Source organism: Xiphophorus hellerii, chromosome 20, assembly GCF_003331165.1.
Source record: "Xiphophorus hellerii strain 12219 chromosome 20, Xiphophorus_hellerii-4.1, whole genome shotgun sequence".
Classification (NCBI taxonomy): Eukaryota; Metazoa; Chordata; class Actinopteri; order Cyprinodontiformes; family Poeciliidae; genus Xiphophorus; species Xiphophorus hellerii.
The window spans coordinates 31,740,325-31,761,854 of record NC_045691.1 but is presented as its reverse complement, the minus strand read 5'-3'; the positions used below and the strand labels follow the sequence as shown (position 1 = coordinate 31,761,854).

Below are 21,530 nucleotides of genomic sequence, written 5' to 3'. Positions count from 1 at the left end.
CTCGCCCGTCGTTTGATGTCACCGGCTCTGTTTTATACTGCTTCAGCTCCTCGGCATAGGTCACGATCTATTAATAAAGATTTTGCAGGATAAGACTGTGGACACGTAGAAAAATGAATGGAGACACCTTTTCTTGTGCAGCGCTGCGGGTGATTCTGTAAAACACAGACAGGTAATTTTTTATGTGAGAACGGAGAAAATGTGTAGACAGCGAAAGATCTCCGCTCACTTCTGCAACTGAAATTATAGACCATCTGGGCCAAACACGGGGCAAAACAGCAAAGACTTTCTTGATTAATTAAGTGATTTAGTGTTATATAAAAGTCGTAAATTTATTGCTTTTTAGATACTTGTTGCTCTGATACTTGAGTTTAAAGAGGCAGTGTGACATTTTCCAGCATAGCATGACATAAAGCTAAAATAAAAGTTGTTTTTAAATAATGGGGCCCTTTTAAGCAAAACTATAGAACAAAAAAAAACTACCGTATTTTCCGGACTATAGAGCGCACCATACTATAAGCCGCATCTACAATTTTTTTTAAAAAAAAACTGGAAACGTACATATATAAGCCGCTGGTATCTCCGCCTGTCGGATCTGTGTTTTCTTGTTATTAGAGTTTTCTGGTCTAGTTTCGTGTCCTATCCTACTTGATTGTTCCCATTGTGTTCGTTCTGTGATACCCTCCGTCTCCACCTTGTCCTTGTCCTCGTCGGTCTCGTCATGTTCGTCAAGTCATCTAGTCGTACAGTGTTCCTTTGCCTCTGTCGTAGTTTGCTGTTTTCATCAATATCATAGAATTCATCTAACTGGGTCTGCTGCTCTGCCTCACCACCAACACCACCCGCACTTCATGACAGTAGGACCCGACCATACCGAACGGTGAGGCTCGCTTGGTAATGGACGCAGCTGGAGTGAGGTTCCCTCCCAAAAGGCGGAGCGGACCGAGGCGGAGATCCGGCAGGGAGGAGAGGGAGCTGACTGAAGCCCTCGCCGACCTGCAGTGGGAGCTATTCCGGGGGACAAGACTGGTGTTAGCACCCCCCGGATACGGCCCCCGTAGATTCCTTCGTCCGGGAAGCCAGCGACGTGAGCCGCCGGTGGAGCCGGCCCCTCGTGGCTTTCCGGAGCCGCCACCTCCGCTGTCTGCCCGGAGACAGCGACGTGAGCCGCCGGCAGACCCGGCCCCTCGTCGCTTTCCGGAGCCGCCACCTCCGCTGCCCGCTCGGAGACAGCGACGTGAGCCGCCGGTGCACCCGGCCCCTCGTCGCTTTCCGGACCCGCAGCCGTTTCCCAGGCTTCGCTGCGGCTCGCCCCCGCAGCCGTTTCCCAGGCTTCGCTGCGGCTCGCCCCCGCAGCCGTTTCCAAGGCTTCGCTGCGGCTCGCCCCCGCAGCCGGTTCCCAGGCTCCGCTCCGGCTCGCCCCCGCAACCGGCCCCGAGGCTCCGCTCCGGCTCGCCCCCGCAACCGGCCCCGAGGCTCCGCTCCGGCTCGCCCCCGCAACCGGCCCCGAGGCTCCGCTCCGGCTCGCCCCCGCAACCGGCCCCGAGGCTCCGCTCCGGCTCGCCCCCGCAACCGGCCCCGAGGCTCCGCTCCGGCTCACCTCCAGCCGGCGCACCCGAGGCCGAATCAGCCGGCGTTCCAGCCGGCGCACCCGAGGCCGAATCAGCCGGCGTTCCAGCCGGCGCACCCGAGGCCGAATCAGCCGGCGTTCCAGCCGGCGCACCCGAGGCCGAATCAGCCGGCGTTCCAGCCGGCGCACCCGAGGCCGAATCAGCCGGCGTTCCAGCCGGCGCACCTTCCGAGACTCCCAGTGTTCCTTCCGAGACTCCCAGTGTTCCTTCCGAGACCCAGACCCCCAGCGTTCCTTCGGAGACTCCCTGCGTTCCGACCCTGACCCTCTGTGTTCCTCCAGAGACTCCCTGCGTTCCGACTCAGACTCCCTGCGTTCCTCCAGAGACCCTCTGCGTTCCACCCGAGACCGAGACCCTCTGCATTCCACCCGAGACCGAGACCCCCAGTGTTCCACCCGAGACCCTGACCTTCTGCGTTCCTCCAGAGACCCTGACCTTCTGCGTTCCTCCAGAGACCCTGACCTTCTGCGTTCCTCCAGAGACCCCCAGCGTTCCTCCAGAGACTCTGACCCCCAGCGTTCCTCCAGAGACTCTGACCCCCAGCGTTCCTCCAGAGACTCTGACCCCCAGCGTTCCTCCAGAGACCGAGACCCCCAGTGTTCCGACCGAGACCCAGTCCCTATCCGTTCTGACCGAGACCCCCAGTGTTCCACCCGAGACCGAGACCCCCAGTGTTCCACCCGAGACCGAGACCCCCAGTGTTCCACCTGAGACCGAGACCCCCTGTGCTCCGACCGAGACCCTGCCTCGGGGGGCTCGTCGTCGCCGTCTGTGGGCGGCCCCCGGGACTCATCATCGCCGCCTCCAGCGCCGCGGACGGCCGCCGGACCGCCTCCGTGGTTCCCGCCTCCAGCGCCGCGGACGGCCGCCGGACCGCCTCTGTGGTTCCCGCCTCCAGCGCCGCGGACGGCCGCCGGACCGCCTCCGTGGTTCCCGCCTCCAGCGCCGCGGACGGCCGCCGGACCGCCTCTGTGGTTCCCGCCTCCAGCGCCGCGGACGGCCGCCGGACCACCTCCGTGGTTCCCGCCGCCGCGGACGACCGCCGGACCACCTCCGTGGTTCCCGCCTCCTTTGCCTCCGCCCACCCTGTGGGTAGTTTTTTGTTTCTTTTTGGACTCTTGGCCCTTCCCGTGTTTCCGCCCGCAATGGTGGGTTGTTTTTTGTTATTTTGGACTCTGGCCCGCCGTCCAGCGCCCCTCCGCCCACCCTTGTTGTGTTTTGGTTTTTTGGGCTCAGTAGCCCCCTTGAGGGGGTACTGTCAGTCTGTTTTCTTGTTTATTTAGAGTTTTCTGTGTTTAGTCTCTTCGTTGTCCTGGCTCCCTTGAGCGTCCCAGTGTGCTCTTTCTGTGATTACATCCGTGTATTAACTCCACTGTCCTTGTCTCGTGGGTCCTGTTTTCGTCAATGTCCAGTTAGCGTCTCATGTTCCTAGTGCCTGCGTTCGTAGTTTGCTGTTTTCAATTAAATCACAAATCATCAACTGGTCCGGCACTGCTCACAACAACACACCGCATTCAGACACCGCCGCTCTTGGTTTTCCATAAGGACCCAGCAGAGGGCAGCGTCCTAATAAACCTGCTGGATTTATTAAGGCGCAGCCCTCCGTCTCCAAAGCCGAACCATGGAGTCGTTCACGCCGAGCTTACGTACAGCGGCTCTATTCCTCTTCTGTACTGCCAGATCAATGAGTTGGAAGAAATTTCTCCATCGTGCCTGCTGCTAGCATGTGCTTGTTCTAGATGAAAATTAACACTTTCGTCTTTGATTTCCAATTTTGACTTCCAATGATTCACTTCCTGCTAAAGAGCCCCCTGGTGGTTGAAGGAAAATCAACAGAAAACCCGCACCGGGCTATAAGCCGTGGGAAAAACGTAGCGACTTATAGTCCGAAAAATATGGTGGTGAAGTTAATCTCAGTGGTATAAAAGTAACCCTTCATTTATATCTAGTTTTTTTTCTCTCCCCTTTCCCATCCATGGCTTCACACCACCAGTCCATCAAGCCCCTTCAACCATGCGAGGGACAGCTGGGAGGCGAACCCCCCCATACAGACACCCAGCACCTGGCCCAGACTCACCCACACTGGCCAGCAGCAGGACTGGGCCAAGCTAGAGAGCTCACCATCCATGGCCCACCCTCACATAATCGGCCACCACCTCCCATCCCGAGCCGGACTCAGCCGCCCCAGGCAGCGCCTGCATGCCCACCGCGCCCTGGGACAATGCTCCTTCACACCCAGGTGTAAAGGTGAGAGAAAGATGAAATAAATGGGTTCATGAAGTGTAGTGTTGAACTAGAGCGTTACATATATCATGTCCAAACGTAAGGGACTGGGGAAAACCTCAACAGAGTCCGCACCTCCAGGGAGCGAATGTTTCTGAGTAGCTGCAGGTCCAGACTGTAGAACAAGAGGCTGCTGTTAAAGTAAACTGTAGACAATCACTGGGAGTGACAAACACAATACATAAACATTTGTCTTAAATTTAATTTCTAGAATATCATCACGGTAAAATTCTCCTTCCATAAAAACGTAATTTTTTATTAAACCTGCTGTGTAAAACCAAGCATAAAACAAAACGACAACAAAAAACGCCCTGCATATTGTAAATTTGAACAGATGGTGATTAAACATGAACACCAACCTAAAATCTAATTACTCTGAGCTGCTGGACCACCTGACTTTAGGAAGGAAGAAGAAGAATTCGGTTTAAAATAAAAGAGCTGAATTTGAGGAGACAGCTCACAGCGGGGTTTGCTGTGGCAGCAGGGCAGTCCATCTTGATGGTCATTAATTAACGATTCCACAGGAAAATGATTTTCAGACCGATCACTGGCGCAGACTCAGGAAGCGCTCTCCTTTCCTTGAGATAATTACCATTCATCTTAACACCTTTCTCTTTGCTTCCTCTCACACACAAGGTGTCAAATATTCTGCGCGCGCTGCATCTTTTTCCTAATGTCCTGTCACAGCTGTGGAATATTTACATAAAGCCATGGACACCTAGTTCACACTTCAGCAAATTGGTATCCCTCGCTGGATGAAACCGCAGCACCTAAAAAGCCAATGCTTAATAACAACTCAAAGTTGTTGTTTTGGTTGAAATAAATTAGACTTTGTAATTTAACGCCTTGAAATTGGACCACTGTCTCTTTAAAAGCTCCTGCTCTTTTTGAAACTCCGCCTTCAGGAAGTCATCACAACATCACAACTCAGAGCAACATTGGTAAAAATGTTGCTCTGAGAAGCAGTTCCTATAATGAACTCAGCTGATGCAAAGTTCCACCAAATTAGTCGGCTAATTGCTGCCGGCTAGTCTGAAGGAGTATAATCACTGAAGGACCACAAACTAAGATATGCTTTATGTTCACCTCCGAACCTTCAGGTCTTCGGTCTGGTCTGCTGCATCCCAGAACAGACCACGGGAAAGCAGATTTCAGATCTAGCACACAATTTGGACAAACTTCCAGAAAACGTAACAGCTGAACACTGTCTTTATCTCACGAAAACCACTGTTAGAATGATTGAAATGTAACTTGATGAACTTGACTAAGTGATTTATATGCATGTGATTGTGTTGTTATGATGTAAAGCACTTGAAATGCTGCTGCTGAATTGCTATACAATAAGTTTTGATTGATGATGAAGGGGAGTGGGAACCTGGCTCTGTGAGACAGAAGTTGAGTAAGTTTCTGAGGGAAGCTGTGCGTGCATAACAATCAACAAACTCCGATATGTTTTTAATAAGGGAAAAATAAAGACAAAAGCTAAAAAAAAAAAAAAGTACATTTTACATAATTCTGCCCCTTTAATCAAAATGCATGGGGAGTTCCTGGGCAGGACTCTGAAGGGAGGTTTAATTGCGTTAAAATGTTTAACTTGTTAAAATGGATGTATGGATGATTAATTAATCAAAAGTAATATCCTACAAAAAAATAAAAATCACTTAAATTTTCAATACATGTAAAAAAGCTCAAAAGGTATGATTACTGTAGGTATCCAAGGAACGGTTTTGGATAAAAAAAAAAAAAAAAATCGGGACAGCAGACCCCGCTGCACACTTTACTAAAGCCCAACCTGTTATATTGTACATGACATTTAGACAGTCTCTGAGCAGTGGTAGCTGGAGGAGCAGAGGCTGTTCCTCTGCTTGTGAACATTCCTGCCTTAGCATATTTAGCCCGCCTGGCTGACAGACCAACAGCTCAGCTTGTTCCAGTTGCTCAGACATCCAGCCTGGAGATAACACGAGGCTCCGGCTGATCTACGTTTCCTCACAGGGCTGGGCCAAAGTGCTGCGCTAGCAGAGAGGAAAAGAAAAAAGCCAGTGGGCTGCAGAGAGCTGCTCCACTAAAACTCTCCTGTGGAGCTGAGCCGGGCTCTGGACAAACAATAGCCTGTGCCGCTCTGTCCACAAAGCCTGTTTCCCGTCACAGCACAAACACATCATGTATGAAAAGGAACAAACGCAGAGAAACTCTACAGAGAGACCTAACAATGCTGCCATGGCTACACAAGAACAGCTTCATCAGCTGCTGAGGTCAGAGCTCCCTTCATGGAGCCTTCCCACAGAACAAATGTGATACTTATATAACACAAAGGAGAGCATCATTTTGAAGTGGGGAGAAAATTACATGAGTAACTTTGTCTTTTTTTTTTTATTATTCAAATGTGAAAGGTTTTAACTCCAGTTACAGGAACAGGTTGTTTGGGGTTTGCTTCTAGAAACTTGACAGATTTCTCTCTGGAAAATGGCTCCAGTTCAGTTAGATGGGATGGACAATTTCAATGGACAAGTCTTGCCACAGATGTTCAATGAGATTTACACTGGGTCATTCTAACTAAGAGATATGCTTTGACCTAAACGACTCTACTGTAGCGCTCGCTGCATGTTTAGGGTTGTTGTCCTGCTGGGAGGTGAACGTCAGGTCCGGAGTCAGGACTTTAACCGGCTCTAAGGGCAAATTCACACAGCAGGTATTGGTTTTCATTTCCAATTTTTTTGCTGAAATCCAGTTTTTTACTTATTTATTTTTGCATAGTTGTTCATACTACTGAATGACGTGACCACAATCAGACCTCTGTGTGAACGGTTAACAATCCCAAAGCGACGCAGACGCTTTTTTATTTTATTTTTTATTTTTTTGCACACTCTCCAGAGAAGTCTGTTTGGATGATTTACATCTTGAGTCCCCACCAAGAGTGTTGGGGCTGTGATGTGATTCACTTCACTGACTTCACTGAATTATTTCATAATTTCATAAATATTATTTTTTCAGCCATTGTTTATGTCCAGTCTGAGCTTTTTCCAAGGTGCCGCACATCTTGTGCACAACTTAAAAATTGGATAAAATGCAACATGACTGTTGAGACACTTTGGAAACTATCAGACGGATTGGAAGTGGCTCAAATCACATTTTTGAGGGCTTAAGAGATCAGAATTATGCTGTCTAGCTGCTGTGAAAAGATCAAATAAAGGTCGCATTTGGACAAAAAAATTTGGATTCGGCTCGAATTTATCTGCTGTGAGGTTTTCTTCCAGAGTTGTGCTGCACTGATGTACCCATCAACTCCTGTTGCTGCTGCAGGAAAACATCCCCAGAGCGTCATACATGCACTGCCACCATCAAGTTTCAAAGTGGTAGGGGTGGTTCATGGGTGTGTGTTATCTTTTCACCAAGCGCCATTTTGCATGTTGACCCAAATGTTCCGTTCTGGTGTCATCTGACCAGAGCACACTCTGCTGACATGTGTCCTGAAGATGTTAGCAGAAGGTGTTAAGCAGCACTACGTGGCAAACAGTTTACGTGGTGAAAGTGTTTAATTTTCGTTATGATTCAGCCACTTCTTTACACATCTCCTGTGATGGGAGTCTTTGGAAACCAAGTCTCAGAGAGAACATTTTTGGGAAAACCTCCTGCGGAGTTATGAAGCACGGCGCAGAACGCCCGGCTGCAGGGTTTGTTTTACGCATACACGGACAAAAAAAACGACAAAAACAACGACGGCTAGCATTGTGCTGGGTGTGCTACTCGACTTGTTCAGTATAACACAACCTCTGAGAAGAAATGATATATTACATGAGCACTTGGTTACTGTTTTCTAAAGAAGGTGGAAGCTAAGGGTCAAAAGCTCACGCCTGTTTCAACTACATGCTAAACTCCCAGCGCCATCCGGTGGCCTGGCATGACAACCGCAGCTGACTCACGGTGTCGCTGCGGTGCCGTCTAATCGTGGAACTTTTCTCCAGTCAACATCCAACAGCACATAAATGTAGCCTGACTGGGACACACTGTGGTTTTCATCCAGCAGTGGCTTTGTACTCGTCACTCTTCCACAAAGGTGAGATTTGTAACATGTATTACGAATATTTGTCTTGCCAACAGATGCTCACCTTAGCTACGGGGTCTCTGCTGGGTCGCAGCTACTTGCCTGCACATGAAAACACCAACGAGTTACGCTGCAGACTGAGGCTACGGTTGGTGAAACATGGCTGCTCTGTCTCTTCGCCAGGACTTGCTGCCATTTGAGCATTGAACGCCAAAATAGCAAATGCACCAGCACTGCTGTTCCTCTGTCTTTATTGGTGCTGATGAAGTGCATTAACAGACTTAATCTGATAGCGCGGGCTCCGGGCCCTCTAATGAGACAGCTGAGACCAAATCATTTGTGGCTGATCGTTGGCCGAGGCTGTTGTGGAGCAGTTGGTGTTTCTCTTATCTGCCTTTAAAAGGCAAACAGCTCACACTGCTCCTCGCTCTCCCTCCCTCCTCCGCCTGGATTCCCTTCTGTGTTGCTACATGTCTAGTATTTTCAGCGTGTGTGTGGCTCGGTGTCTGTGTGTTCAGCTGGCAGATGCTGCAAGAGCAAAAACACTGTCACCGTAGCAACTCAAGTGTGTGTAGTCGCTGGAGAAAGGGAGAATGTTCCATGTAACATTTAATCCTAAAGAGTCGTTACAGCTGACCCTCCAGTGTGGCTGATTCCACACACTTCTGCAAAAAAAATCACAAATAATAATAAGAGTAGGCCAAAAATCAAAATCTTTCCGATGTTTGTTAGCAGTTGTGATAAATGGTGGAGGTTCAATCAGTTATTAGATTCAAGGTGAGGAGAGGCGGTTTTTTGGTATGGCGCAATTTCAGCAACAAGGCAATTCAAAGCTTTATATGATAAGGAGAAAAAAACCATCACACTGTGGAGGCAAAGTAAGGGAAAACAACGACAGGCTGAACGACAGACTATACTTCACAACGTTCCAGTTGTTATTAATTGTAATAATTTTTCACTGTCCAAAAAAGTACCGGATAACACAAAGCAAAGCTGAAGATCCAAATGCTACATAGAAAGTCAAGCAGGAATATCACAGGCATCACAAGCTGCGTTTTCATTTCAAATATGTGAAAACTTATATTAACTTATTTATTTTCTGCTAATGTTGAAAAAAACAGAATTTTATACTAGCAGTGTTTCCATTACATAAGAAGCGCAATTGAAATCACGCATGAATAAGTTTCTTCACATGACAAGTCATTAAAAAACACGATGTGCCATCATCTTCCAACTCCTTTCTGTCGTCTTCTTTGTGGTTTCCGCCAGTAGCTACATCTGGTCATTGATCATGTGACTCCAGTGCAGCAGTAAAAGTGTTCCCATTGCAGGTTTGCGAATGGAAGCAAACCTTTTTTTTGTGTGAAAAAATGACTTCTTTTGAAATTGCAGTGCATCTACATTCATTTTTGAAATGTCAAATTGTGCATTTCTGTGGTGAATGTGTGCAGCTGAAATGCATCGCAGATACCCAACAGCGTGACAGCGTTGGCAAGAACGTGTTGGTGCTTTTGAGGTTTAAGCTTACTTCTCCACACATCTCAGTAAAACTCCACAGAGTGGTGATCAGAAGGAAGCGGTATGATAATGGCATATTTCCAAAAGCCTTCATATAAAACTGGAGAGTTCCCACTGACCCATTTCCATATTTATGTAGGTTTCTGTTAAAGCTGCAGGGACTGCCAACCGGCTCGCATTCAGTCTGAGGACAAAATGGTGCAACAGCTTCACCTCAACCGGTATTATTATTCTACAAGCATAAAGTTCAGAGTCCTACATCAACAGAGAGTATTTAAAAAAAACAAAAAAAAACATATCATCCTCCCATTTCTGAAGGCTTGTGTCAAACATTCACAAGAATAAAGGATGCGACTTCTGATTACTAGTCTAAGCTTTATGTAAAATGTACATAAACAAAGCTAGAGATACTTTTGCGGATTTCTGTCCTCAATGTTGAGCACCTGAAAAATGAAGCAAAAAAAAACATTCAAATGTACAGTTGAGACCAGAAGTTTACATACAAAAAGACCCTCATTCTTTTTCTCTCACTGTCTGAAGTTCAATCCAACCAAACGCCTTTTGTTTCAGGCCAGTTAGAATAAACAAAATGGTTTCTGTTTGCTAAATGACAAAGGATTCAGTTTATTGCCGCTTTTCATTTTTCCTCTAAACCGATTGTTTTCTTCTTTCACTTGAACTATACGGCATAAATCGAAAAAGGTTTGAAACGATCTATCATGGTTTCATTTTAAATCACAGAAACCCGGCATTGTAACCGGGATGCGTAGACTCTCTGTGATAAATATGTTTTCTGGAACTGATCTGGTCCAACAGTTCCTCATCACCTGCTGCACATTCCCTCCTCCGGGAGCTCTGGACATCAGGAGGAATATTCTGAAAGCCGAGCGGAGCACGACAAGTTGCTACGAGTTCCCAACTCGAAGGCTGTGGGGACTTTGTCCCCAGAAGGACACCGGGGACGTTGGACTGTCACCATAAGCCTGACGGAACATCTCACCAGGAATCGTTCCACTGGCTCCGTGATTTGTCCACTTGTGAGCTGTGATCGTGTGTCAAGTTGTCAAGCTGTGCGTGGTGATTAGTTATTGAAAATACAGAGAAATCGGTCTGACGGTAGATTATGTAAAACCGTTTACAGTGTATGACTTTATGTCTTTATTTTCTAGTCACTGTTAACAACTGGAATCTTTCATCATATTCAGCCTGCTTTTACTCTGACTCACAAATAAAATACAATCCAGAGCCTTCTAAGGAGAAGCTCGCTGTACCAAAATTATTCAGAGATTTATTAGTTTTCCCGCGGAGACGGGTCGGTTTGGATTGCTCTTTCCCCTTCAGAGAACAGAAGAGAAAAATATTCCATTGTCTCTCGGTGGGAAAACTCAGCAGCAATGTAACAGGCCAACAGAAGCAGAAGCCTGCAGATCCACGCAAAGACAGCAAGGAAAACAGAAAGCAGACAATAAGACATCGCAGATGAAATCATTTTGTAAAAATGGCCTGTATTTTCACACAGCTCATCGTTAGCTGATATTAAAACGTGTTTAAAGATCTGAAGCAGCTAAACAGAAGAAATATTTAAAGGGGCAGTGTTAAATAAAATCGGCTTTTTTGAGTTTTACATCATGTGTTTAGGTTATTACATCATCAAAAACACGTCTGGACTGTTGCTTTGATACTTCCAAGCATGTTTGAGAAATCCCACTCAGCTCCTTCAGACTAGCCAGCAGCAATTAGCAAACACCTGGTGGAACTGAGCATCTGCTGAGTTCATTACAGGAGCTGCTTCTCAGAGCAACGTTGATAAAAAATGTTGTTAAAGGGTTAACAGAGGAGAGATGTTGTGATGACTTCCTGAAGGTGGAGTTTCAGAAAGAGCAGGAGTTTTTAAAGAAACAGAAGCCCAATTTTAAGGTGTTAAAATACAAAGTTTCTTTTAAGTCATTTTGGATAATATGACTTTGGAAAATATGACTTACTTGATTGTGCAATAAAATGGAACTATGTACCTGGAAAACAGAAAACACTGTCCCTTTAAGTCAAAAAACAAACAAAAAAAAACTTTTTCACGCCACTGTTCCCTGCATAAGTCCACCTGCACAAGGCTGTTAAGGAAACACACTCTTGTGCACGTTAGATTCAGCGAGAGCGCGACATGCTAATCACCCAACATGGCTGCTGTTTGCACGTCGTTGCACCGAGGAGACGAGACGGAAATAGATACAGGCCTAGAAAAAAAAAAATGCTGGCGTAGCTGACAGGAGAACGCTCGATGTGGACTTAAATAGGACGTACACAATGCACCAGAGAACATCTCTTATTACATAAGACCTGTGTGTATTCAATTAGCTCTACAGTGAACCGCTTCCCCTCAAGCTCTGCTGCTCTAAACGCCGGGACGTTCTTGAGTGCTCCGGCCGTTGTGCTAACACTCCCCACTTCCTTCCACTCACTGCTGTGCAGAAGTCACATTAGGCTAGGGCTGTGTCCACTGCGAGCCTCCTTGCCCCCCTCCAACACCACCGCGGGGCCCCTGCCATGGCTCTCTCGTGAAGAAAAGGAGCGGAGGAAAGAAGCAATAAAAGATGAAGGAGAGGGAAGTAATGGTGAGGAGCAGCAGAAGAGCGCTAAGTTAATGGATGGAGGTTATTATATGGTGGGATAATGAGAGGGAGGGACAGCTCTATTAGGCTGGTGATAAAGACTGGGTAGCAAAGCTAAAGGGTTATATGGAGCGCAGGCTCTATTACAGTGGGGAGCCGGGGACATCATAATCCCTGTGGCCTTATAAGTAATTACTATGTGATAGGGAGAGTGAGTAGTAAAACCTATCTACTGTCAGCAGAATTGGAATTATCTCCCTAATGGTTTCTTCATGTTGGTGTGTGTGACCGTGTGTGTTTACTGCGCCCCTACCCTTTAGAGATCTGAGTGGTTGACTTTGGGGGGGATGGAGGGTGGACAGTGTTTGTGGATATTGAGGGCATTTTTCATGCCTCCAAAGCACACACTGATATGCGTTTATGGGACTCTATAGACGCGCGTGAATGGTGTGTGTGTGTGTGTGAATTCCAAGCCGGCAGGAGGTCTGGACAGGAGTGTATGCTGGTCGTTTTAGGGCAGGCGTGCACAGAGGCCAGTCCGCTCACCTGAAAGCCTTCAGATTGTTAAGAAGAGGAAGATAAACGGCGATCTCTGAGTGTTTCTGGAGAGCGCCGCTGCTGCTGGGTCCCAGTCATTTAGCATGCAGTTTGTTGTGCACAAGAAGGCAATTTTTACTCTCCAGACTGAGGAAGCTGACCTGAACCAATTAAAGTTTGTTTACCTTTCTGTAATTTGTTATAGTTGAGCCAGTTGGACCCAATTTTGTACTTTCTCAGCAAGAATTCATAAACCATGAGGTGTTTAAGCAGCACATCGTCTTCTGCCCTCCATTTAGACTAAAGCACTGCATCACGGTCTGTACGCAAACTGCAACTATAGCAAACAACTTGTCCTCACTTCATATGGGTTATGTTTTAGATGTATTGGGAGACATACCTTGGCTCTATAGTGGAAATAAGCTGGTTTGTTATTTGTGTTCCTCTTTTTTACTGATGCACCAATTTAACTCTCTGTTCATTAAATGAGGAGTAGCAGTCGTTCTTGGAGATATCGCTCCAGCTCAGTGGAACGAGTCTGTCAATAACAATTCTCAAGTTTTTCCCCAGGTTCTCAGTTAAATGGAAGTCTAGAATTTGACTGGACTGTTCTAAAACGTGGATGCGCTTTGATCCAACCCATTCCGTTTGGTTCTAGCGGCATCTTTCCATTAACTCTTAGCGGTACTCAAAAGAAATGCATCATCGCCCACAGCATGACGGCACCACTCCTATGCGGTTCACTGTGGGAGATATTCAGGCTCAGGTCTGTTGTCATGGCGTTTTGCTTTTGTTCTCATCTGACCAGACAACTTTCTCCCTGAACAGTTTGTGGCAAACTGAGACTGAGACTTTCATAAATAGAGTTCATCTAGCTGAACTCTTTAATTGTGCAACACTTTGTGTCGGTCAGTGACGTCGAATCCCAACACGATAGAGTGAAGGTTATGGTTGGACTCTGACTGAATGAGTGGCACTGCAGACCTTTGAAAAGTAAAGGCTGATAGATGTTTGATGTTAGAAAGGAAAGTGGGATTAGGATTACGCTTTACTGTAACCGGTGGCAAGGGCGGCAGCAGGTTAGCACTCTAATCGGAGGATCGCCAGTTTGATTCCCGGTTCGCTTGTGTCCTTGTGCAAATGACACTTCACCCACCTTACCTGCTAGTGTTGGTCAGAAGGGCTGATGGCGTAGGACGGCAGCCACTATCAGTCTGCGGCAAGCTTTGAGATTTCAATTTGACGGGCTTTATAAATAAAATTGATTATTAGCAGCTCTCTGTAGCAAAAAGTAGGACTTTTCTTTATTTGTACGGACCCTGTGAAGTTGGCTGTGCCATGTCACATAGACAGACAGTCTGTTCGAGAAAGCACCCTCAGTGAATTCTACAATTAGATTTTTTTACCTTTATATTTAAAAGCATATTTCAGGTGTTTATCATTTTTTGGCCAAAGTTTTGAAGTTGGCCAAAAAAGAAGTGGAGGAGTCCTAAAGAACCACATGTGGCTCGGGAGCCGCAGGTTGGAGACCCCTGACAGAAAGCACAGGCACACGCATGGAGAGCGAGCAAAATTCCTCCAAAAGATCCAAGGCCAGTTTTCCAAATCAGAAACTTCTTACTGCAACAATGGAAAAAAATCCAAAGACCACAAATCAGACACAAAATTCAAATCAATGCATCTCTAGTTTGAATTATTGAAACTCAAAACAACTGTTAAATGTTTTAAAAATGGACACTTCATAGATTGGAAAGCAAAAAAAGTAATATTATCGAAAGATAAGACGGTTGTTTTTGAGAACTGGTTCTGAAAGAGAAATAAAAAGCTTCCAGTGTCTTAAACAGACAGTAAGTCAGCTTCAGTTTGTGTTATTAGTGTTATGCTATCTGACTGAACAATAAAACCCACATCAACAGCACACGCCTCAAGACAAACCAACGTTAGAATCATCTTCGCTAGTTAGCTTGCAGTACATTAGCCTCTTTTCCAGCAGACAAAAACCCAGCCTGAATTTCCTTGTGTTTTTCTTTTTATTGTTACCACAAATAAAATACAATTTAAAAAATGATGTTCAAATCAATTTAAATAAAAGCAAGCAAGGAAATAAACCGTCCGCCCTGGAATCGTTAGCAGCCAAGAAAGGTCTGCTGTGTCATTCTCTGTTTGCTGACGGGATGAAATGCTGCCACCAGCTGTCAAACAAACTGTTAGTGTGGAACGCTGCTGCCAATCTGAGCAATTTAAATGACACCAGCATTGCCAAGACGTGATGGTCCATCATCTGAACAACACACGCAGACACAGCGTTGGGTTTCAACTTCTTTTCAAAGACTGACAGGGAGAGGCCTCCCCACGAGCAAACGAGCAGGATAATGTTAGAATGAGGCTGGTATCGATTTAGCTCCCTCAACCATCGCACACTACGCATAGTAATTGGCTCAAATTGTGTTCATGAGTGTGTGGACACAAGTAATCAATATAGGTTGAAACAAGAGAGGATGGGAAGGTGAAGCAGGGTAAAAGACCCCCCAAAAAACACTGTACCTTCAGGTTCAATCCAGCCCTGGTGAGCCTTGATCCCTTCTTTACCTAAACAAGAAAAGGCAGAAAATGGGCCATTATAAACATTGTGCCACAGATGCTGGATCATGTTTTTTATCATTTATTTTTACTTACTAATAAAGAATTCCATGTTTGTGGTGGAGTGATCGTATAGTGACAAATGAAGACAAATGCCTCCCTGCTGCGTTCTGCAGCGTTTCTTTTCCCCACAGCTTTAGCGCTCTGGGCTGCACGTCAAACCAAAGTCCCGCTTTAGCGCCAACACAAACCTGATGAGTGTGAAAGCAACTCCACGTTTTCTCAACAGCACAAAATGGCGGACATAAAAACTGTCGGACAACAACCGGAACGAGAAGCACTGAACGCGTCAATATTTTTTCACAGTAGACAAAACATATCTTATGTTATTGATATGAAATACAAACCAGATGCTGGAAGCAACCATCATCTGGGGTGTCCACTTTTGTTTCCTTGCCGATGAGTTCGTGACCAACATCTTGCTAAAGAGTCCAACTGGTCTCATCTTCAAATTTTTATCTACAATTTATTTCTTCATTCCTATAACTTGAGAAGGATGAATGTACACCTGCTGACAAACAGTCTCTTAGCGCTTCATGAGACCGGCTTCAGTTTGACAAGAAACATTATGAGATTTTCATACCTTCTGACACAATTTAACACTACATTTAGCCGGAGTTCAGTTTATATTTTTGGTTTAGTTTACATACACACGAATCCAAATAACAACAAATATGTTATGGACAACTGTATTGGTCAGTTTGCTATAATATATTAGCATCAATGGGAAAGATTTTGTGCTTTTCTGTTTTGAATAAAAGCAATTAGATCATTTTAGAATGTTCTCTCAAACGTTTTGCATAATTCCAAACTTCTCCTACACTCTTTGCATTTACAAAAATACAATAAAAACCTAGTATTAACCCTAACCTGGCTGTTTGCCTTCAGATGTCAGTAGCGGCATCCATCAGCAGGCAGATGAGGAAATCCCAAAGTATGACTGCAATTAGCAAACACCTGGGCCTCTGTTAAGGTCACTCTAGTTGCTGCTTCTCAGAGCAACGCTGGTAAAAATGTTGTTAATGGGTTAACAGAGGTGCCATGTTGTGATGACTTCCTGAAGGCGGAGTTTCAAAAAGAGCAGGAGGTTTTAAAGAGACAGGGGCCCAATTTCAAGGCATTTGCAATGTCAAATTTCTTTTAAGTCACATTTGATATACTGTATATATACAGTACAGACCAAAAGTTTGGACACACCTTTTAATTCAATGAGTTTCCTTTATTTTCATGACTATTGACATTGTAGATTCACACTGAAGGCATCAAAACTATGAATAACATGTGGAAATATGCACTAAACAAAAAAGTGTAAAACAACTGAAAATACCCCTTATATTCTAGTTTCTTCAAAGTAGCAACCTTTTGCTGTGATTACTGCTTTGCACACACTCTGCATTTTCTTGATGAGCTTCAAGAGGTAGTCACCTGAAATGGTTTTCACTTCATAGCTGTGCCCTGTCAGGTTAATAAGTGGGATTTATTGCCTTATAAATAGTCATGAAAATAAAGAAAACCCATTGAATTAGAAGGTGTGTCCAAACTTTTGGTCTGTACTGTATATATATATATATATATATATATATATATATATATATATATATATATATATATATATATATATATATATATATATATAAACTTATAATAGTTACTTGATTGTGTAAAATGGCATAATGTCCCCCTTTAAGCATAAGTTCATCACATAAGTCTTTACACGCAAAAGTTGTCTTAATATGTCGAGCGTATTTGTAAACATGACCATTTTTTCTTTTCTTTTATGATTTTTTAGAGCATGACCTCAAACAGATTACATGCTTTTTTGTGCCAAACGTGGCACTTTCATTGCCACGTAAAAGATTGTTTCAGCAACCTCCCCCACCAAAACAGATTGCAGGTTTCTCGGCCGGTGGTAAGTGAAATTCATATCATCGCAACTTTTCTTGATAAACACCAAATCGCTGAATTTATTCAGTCTTATTGTAGAAATGAAACAACTTGCGTCTAATCCGAATGGCCCTCTGAAATTTGTGGAATAAAATGAAGCCACTTGGCGGGCGGGAAGGTTGGGCCAATCTTCCCGAGGGAGACGGGATGCAACAGAAATGTCATTCTTCTTCTGTCACGTCAACAACAAACTCAAACCGCGGCACATCAGAGTCAGGCATGTGCGCTGAATATTGAGTAAAGTGACCTTTCTGATAAGGCTTGAAATGTCTTTATATTCAGAGTCATCACCGTCAGAAAGACTGCAACAATAGGTCCATCATCATCAATCCTGGTTTCATGCTTGGCCAGGGGCCTGTAAGGAGCCTGTGAGCTTCTGACAGGCCGTGGCAGACGACATAAACTGTCCAATCAGCTTTAAACTTAACCTCTTAGAACAACTTTCCAATATAGGCTAAGTTTACGGAAGTGGAACTAGGATTAGAAAGAGAATACACCTTGTGTTCATTTATCAAGATGTACATTGATGTCTTTTGATGATTTAAATCTACTATAACCTCAACAGAAGAAATCACAAAACCAGAGCAAAATCAGAGCTAGAAACAGTTTGTTTTGAAAAGTCATCACTTCCTGTCTGACAGAGCTTCCTACAGTGAGGTGGGTGGGTTCTACTCTTCTCTCTCATCCACAACAGATTCAGATTTGACTCTAGAAATAGTTTGGAATACAAAGAATTACATTTTTGACTTAGTGATGGCAAGACAAGCCCAGGTCATCACCCTCCACCACCGTGCTTCAGTCGCTGCTGATGGGCTTTGTGAGGGTTTCCTCAAACAACGTCATGGCTTTTACCTTTTTTATAAATGTTCTGTTATAAACTTTAACATTAAATAGCCAAACTGAGGTCTGCAGACCTGTTGTGTTTCCTGGGGGAGAGAATCAATGGGTCTTCACCAGGTTGTTGCTTGTGCTAAACTTGGTTCTGCCTCTGGTGAATCTTTGTGGATACTGAAAGCTGAGATACACAATAGAGCTTAAAGTATTCACTTCCCCATCCAAATGCAGGCGCTTCAATAACTTCATTTTGTTTTTACGCTTTAAATTACTGAGAAGTAGTCGACTCAAGCAAGTTTATGAAATTTAGACCTTATTTTATTACAAAAAGTAAATAAAACTACAGTGTGAAATCTGTTGTGTGTTTTGGTAGAAATGAATGTAAGACTTAAGGCATTTCAAAACCAAAGAACCATTCAGGACCTAGTTTACGATATCCAGAACACGAGAACTGAAGAAGAGTGGACTCTTTTCTTTTCATCCACTCACAAATGATCACATCACCATAAAAAATCTGTCTTAAATCCACAAAGGTGTTTTGAAAATGTATTTAAAAGCACGTTTTCTTGTTATGTCACAATAAGTCTTAGCATTTTATTGAGATTTCATGTACTATAATGAACGTCAGCATTATCTTGTTAGCTCATTTTTACCCAAAAGATAAAATTGACATACTGAAAATAATAGACTAATGTTATTCAGCATGTACAAATAAAAATCTGAAAAGTGTGTATAGCTCAACTCAGTCACATTTAGCTGCAACTTTAACGGGCAGCATTACGTGGAATCAACCTTTCTTCCCGCTATATCTGATGTTATAAAGTTATTCCCTCGTGAAAGACGCACCTGGAGTGCTGCTATGCATGTTTGAGAAATATTTTAATCTCCATGGTAACCATTCAACTGTGCAAAACGCCTGGGTGAACCTTGCGCCGCCTTCAAGGCGAAGCTGCTCCTCGGAGCGGCAGTTTGGAGCAGCCTACCCCACTCCACTCCTCTAGACTAGCCAACATCAACTAGCAAACACCTGGTGTAACTGCAGATCTGTTGAGCTCATTATAGGAGCTGCTTCTCAGAGCGACGCTGGTGGAAACTTTGTTAGAGGGTTGATAGAGGAGACACGTTGTGATGACAAACTGAAGGCGGAGTTTCAGGAAGAGTTTTTAAAGAGACAGGCGTCTGATTTTAAGGTGTTAAAATACAAAGTCAAATTTCTCTTCAGTCATGTTTGATATATACAACATTTTTATAACAACTGAAGGTAACATAGTTACTTGATTGTGCTACAAAATGATTCTGTGTGGCTGGAAAGCATGATGCTGCCCCTTTAAGCTGCAAGTCATTCTGCTAGCTCCATCAGATCACATCTGTAAACAAGATGCTAAGCAAAGTAAGATTCTGAGCTTAACCTTGACTAGACCATTCTAACACATGAAGATGCTTTGATCCAAACTATGCTGTTGTGTCTCTGGCTGTACATTTAGGGTCTCTGTCCTGATAGAAGGTGACCCCTGACCCCAGTCTCAAGTCTTTTGTAGCCTCTAATACATTTCATTTCACTATTTGCTCTGCATTTAGCTCCGGCAGTATTTAAATAAAATGTGTCCAGTTACGGTATGCTACTGTCACCACCATGTTTGTGCATTCTGCATCCTGTTTGCTTTTTTTTAATTTTTTTTTTTTTTTTTTTACACTTACTGTTTTGCCAATAGGCCAAAAAATATAAATGCAGTAGCAGCTCTCTGCCTCATGTTGTTTGCTGCCTTCTGTTTTCATATTTGACATGTTAAATCACGCAGAAGTACTTAGTTTTCTGCTTTAATATTTCATCTTCTTGGTGGCATTCTGTTTTGTGATTCTTTTTGTTACTTTTTTAATGCATAAATTACTTTATATTAGCTATACCATTTAACCTGAGTTACACAGTAACTAAATACACTCTTTTTTTTTTTTTAAAGTTGAAAGTAAAACCATATTCATGGTATTCTTTGAAATAGTTTTAGTGTCAACAGACCATATGGTTTCCCATTACGTCAGTCTCAGCCACTAAGTTTAGAGCACAGCTTCCACTCACCTTCTGCCGGCTGAAGGGCCAATAACAACCGAGCCTTATCAAGGAGAGCGATAACGTTTCCATTTACTTTCCCTCTGGAGGTACTTACTTTTTCCGTTTCCGTCGCCCTTTCCTCGGCAGGAGTCTCCTCCGTTCCTCCCTCCTCTCTGCCTTTTGGAAAGCGAGATGGAGAGAGGGAGAGCAGAGCAGAGCAGAGGCGAGGAGAGGCGAGTCGGATCCAGGCGGAGGAAGATGGGAGTCGAGACGCGGAGAGCCGCCGCTGCAGCGGGGAGCGCTTCACCGAGCCTCATATATCGCCATTATGTGGGTCAGGGGATGAAGTATTCATCTCCGGCTCCCGGCGCACAAGTTCCCGTTCACTCCCCGCCTGCGATGGTACAACCCGGGGAGAGAGGGAGCGAGCCGGAGTGTTTGGATAACCTATATTTGGTAAAGAGGAGCCCACTGACACTATTTTAAGATTTGCCAATTGAGAGAGAGATTATGCTTGTCGTTAAACGGAGCGAGCGTCTACTGCTCTGCTGAGGTCACAGGATTATTATGCTCTTTGGAGATTTTGATACATAATAAAGTTTTATTATTATGTTATTTCCCGGGGGAAAAAAACACAACAACAACAAATAAACAAAACAACAACAAAAACAAAACCGGTGAATAGCAACAATGCAAACTTTATCTAGCTAGCTAGCTTGAATAATGAAAATCACCTTCAAGCAGGTATTATGCATACTTTCCAATTAGCCCCCAATTCTGAATTATACACGTTTTTATTGTTATCGTTATGTTAAAATTGGTTTGATGTAATACTATCATCTAAATGTCGAGTTTTCATTAGCTGTAGCCACCATTAACAGAAATAAAATCTTGGAAACGTCAAGTCTGTGTGTAATTAATCAATTCACTTTGTATTCCGTTCCAGGGCAACACAAACCATGAACACACACTCACACCTGAAGGCAATTTAAAGACAACAAAATAGAATGGAATAGAAATATACCTCATCGTCCCACAGTGGAGACATTCAGGTGTAGACAGTAAACATTTAGGGTTCTTTTAGTGAACAACTGCCCTGTTCATATTTTGCTGACATTTTTTCATTTGCATCTTTTGGGTCAGTGTTTTGTTTTTTCCAACCCTGCTCCTCATAGCACACTAGTTGGGTTTCCATCAACGTTCTTTATTCACATTTTGAAGTAAAACTTTAGAAAACAGGTTTTTAATTCTCGTTTTTGGCTTTTCTGAAAAAGAGTCACTGCACTAAACAGGAGATGGAAACCCATTTACCCAATAAGTTCTGATGTAAGTGAACATGGTAGTGTGCAACCTCTACTTCCTGTGTATTACAGCCAAACCTAAAATCACCATCTGACAAAGAATACACTTTGCGTAGCCTGGTTGATTCGCTCCAAACCAGTCGT

General features: G+C 44.3%; 1 protein-coding gene across 4 annotated transcripts in view; it reads right to left on the bottom strand.

Annotated features, from left to right (window-relative positions):
- Positions 1–20,998, bottom strand: part of klhdc8a (kelch domain containing 8A) — a 54,222-nt gene extending 33,224 nt beyond the window's left edge. Inside the window, exons 1-2 of one of the 4 annotated variants that reach the window (XM_032550321.1) lie at positions 20,113–20,998; positions 15,165–15,209 (exon numbers count right to left, since the gene is read on the bottom strand). The gene's annotated coding sequence lies outside the window, so the exon portion shown is untranslated. The remainder of the gene's footprint in view (positions 1–15,164; positions 15,210–20,112) is intronic. The other 3 variants (XM_032550319.1, XM_032550320.1, XM_032550322.1) reach the window with 3 other exon arrangements.
- Positions 20,999–21,530: the final 532 nt, after the last annotated feature.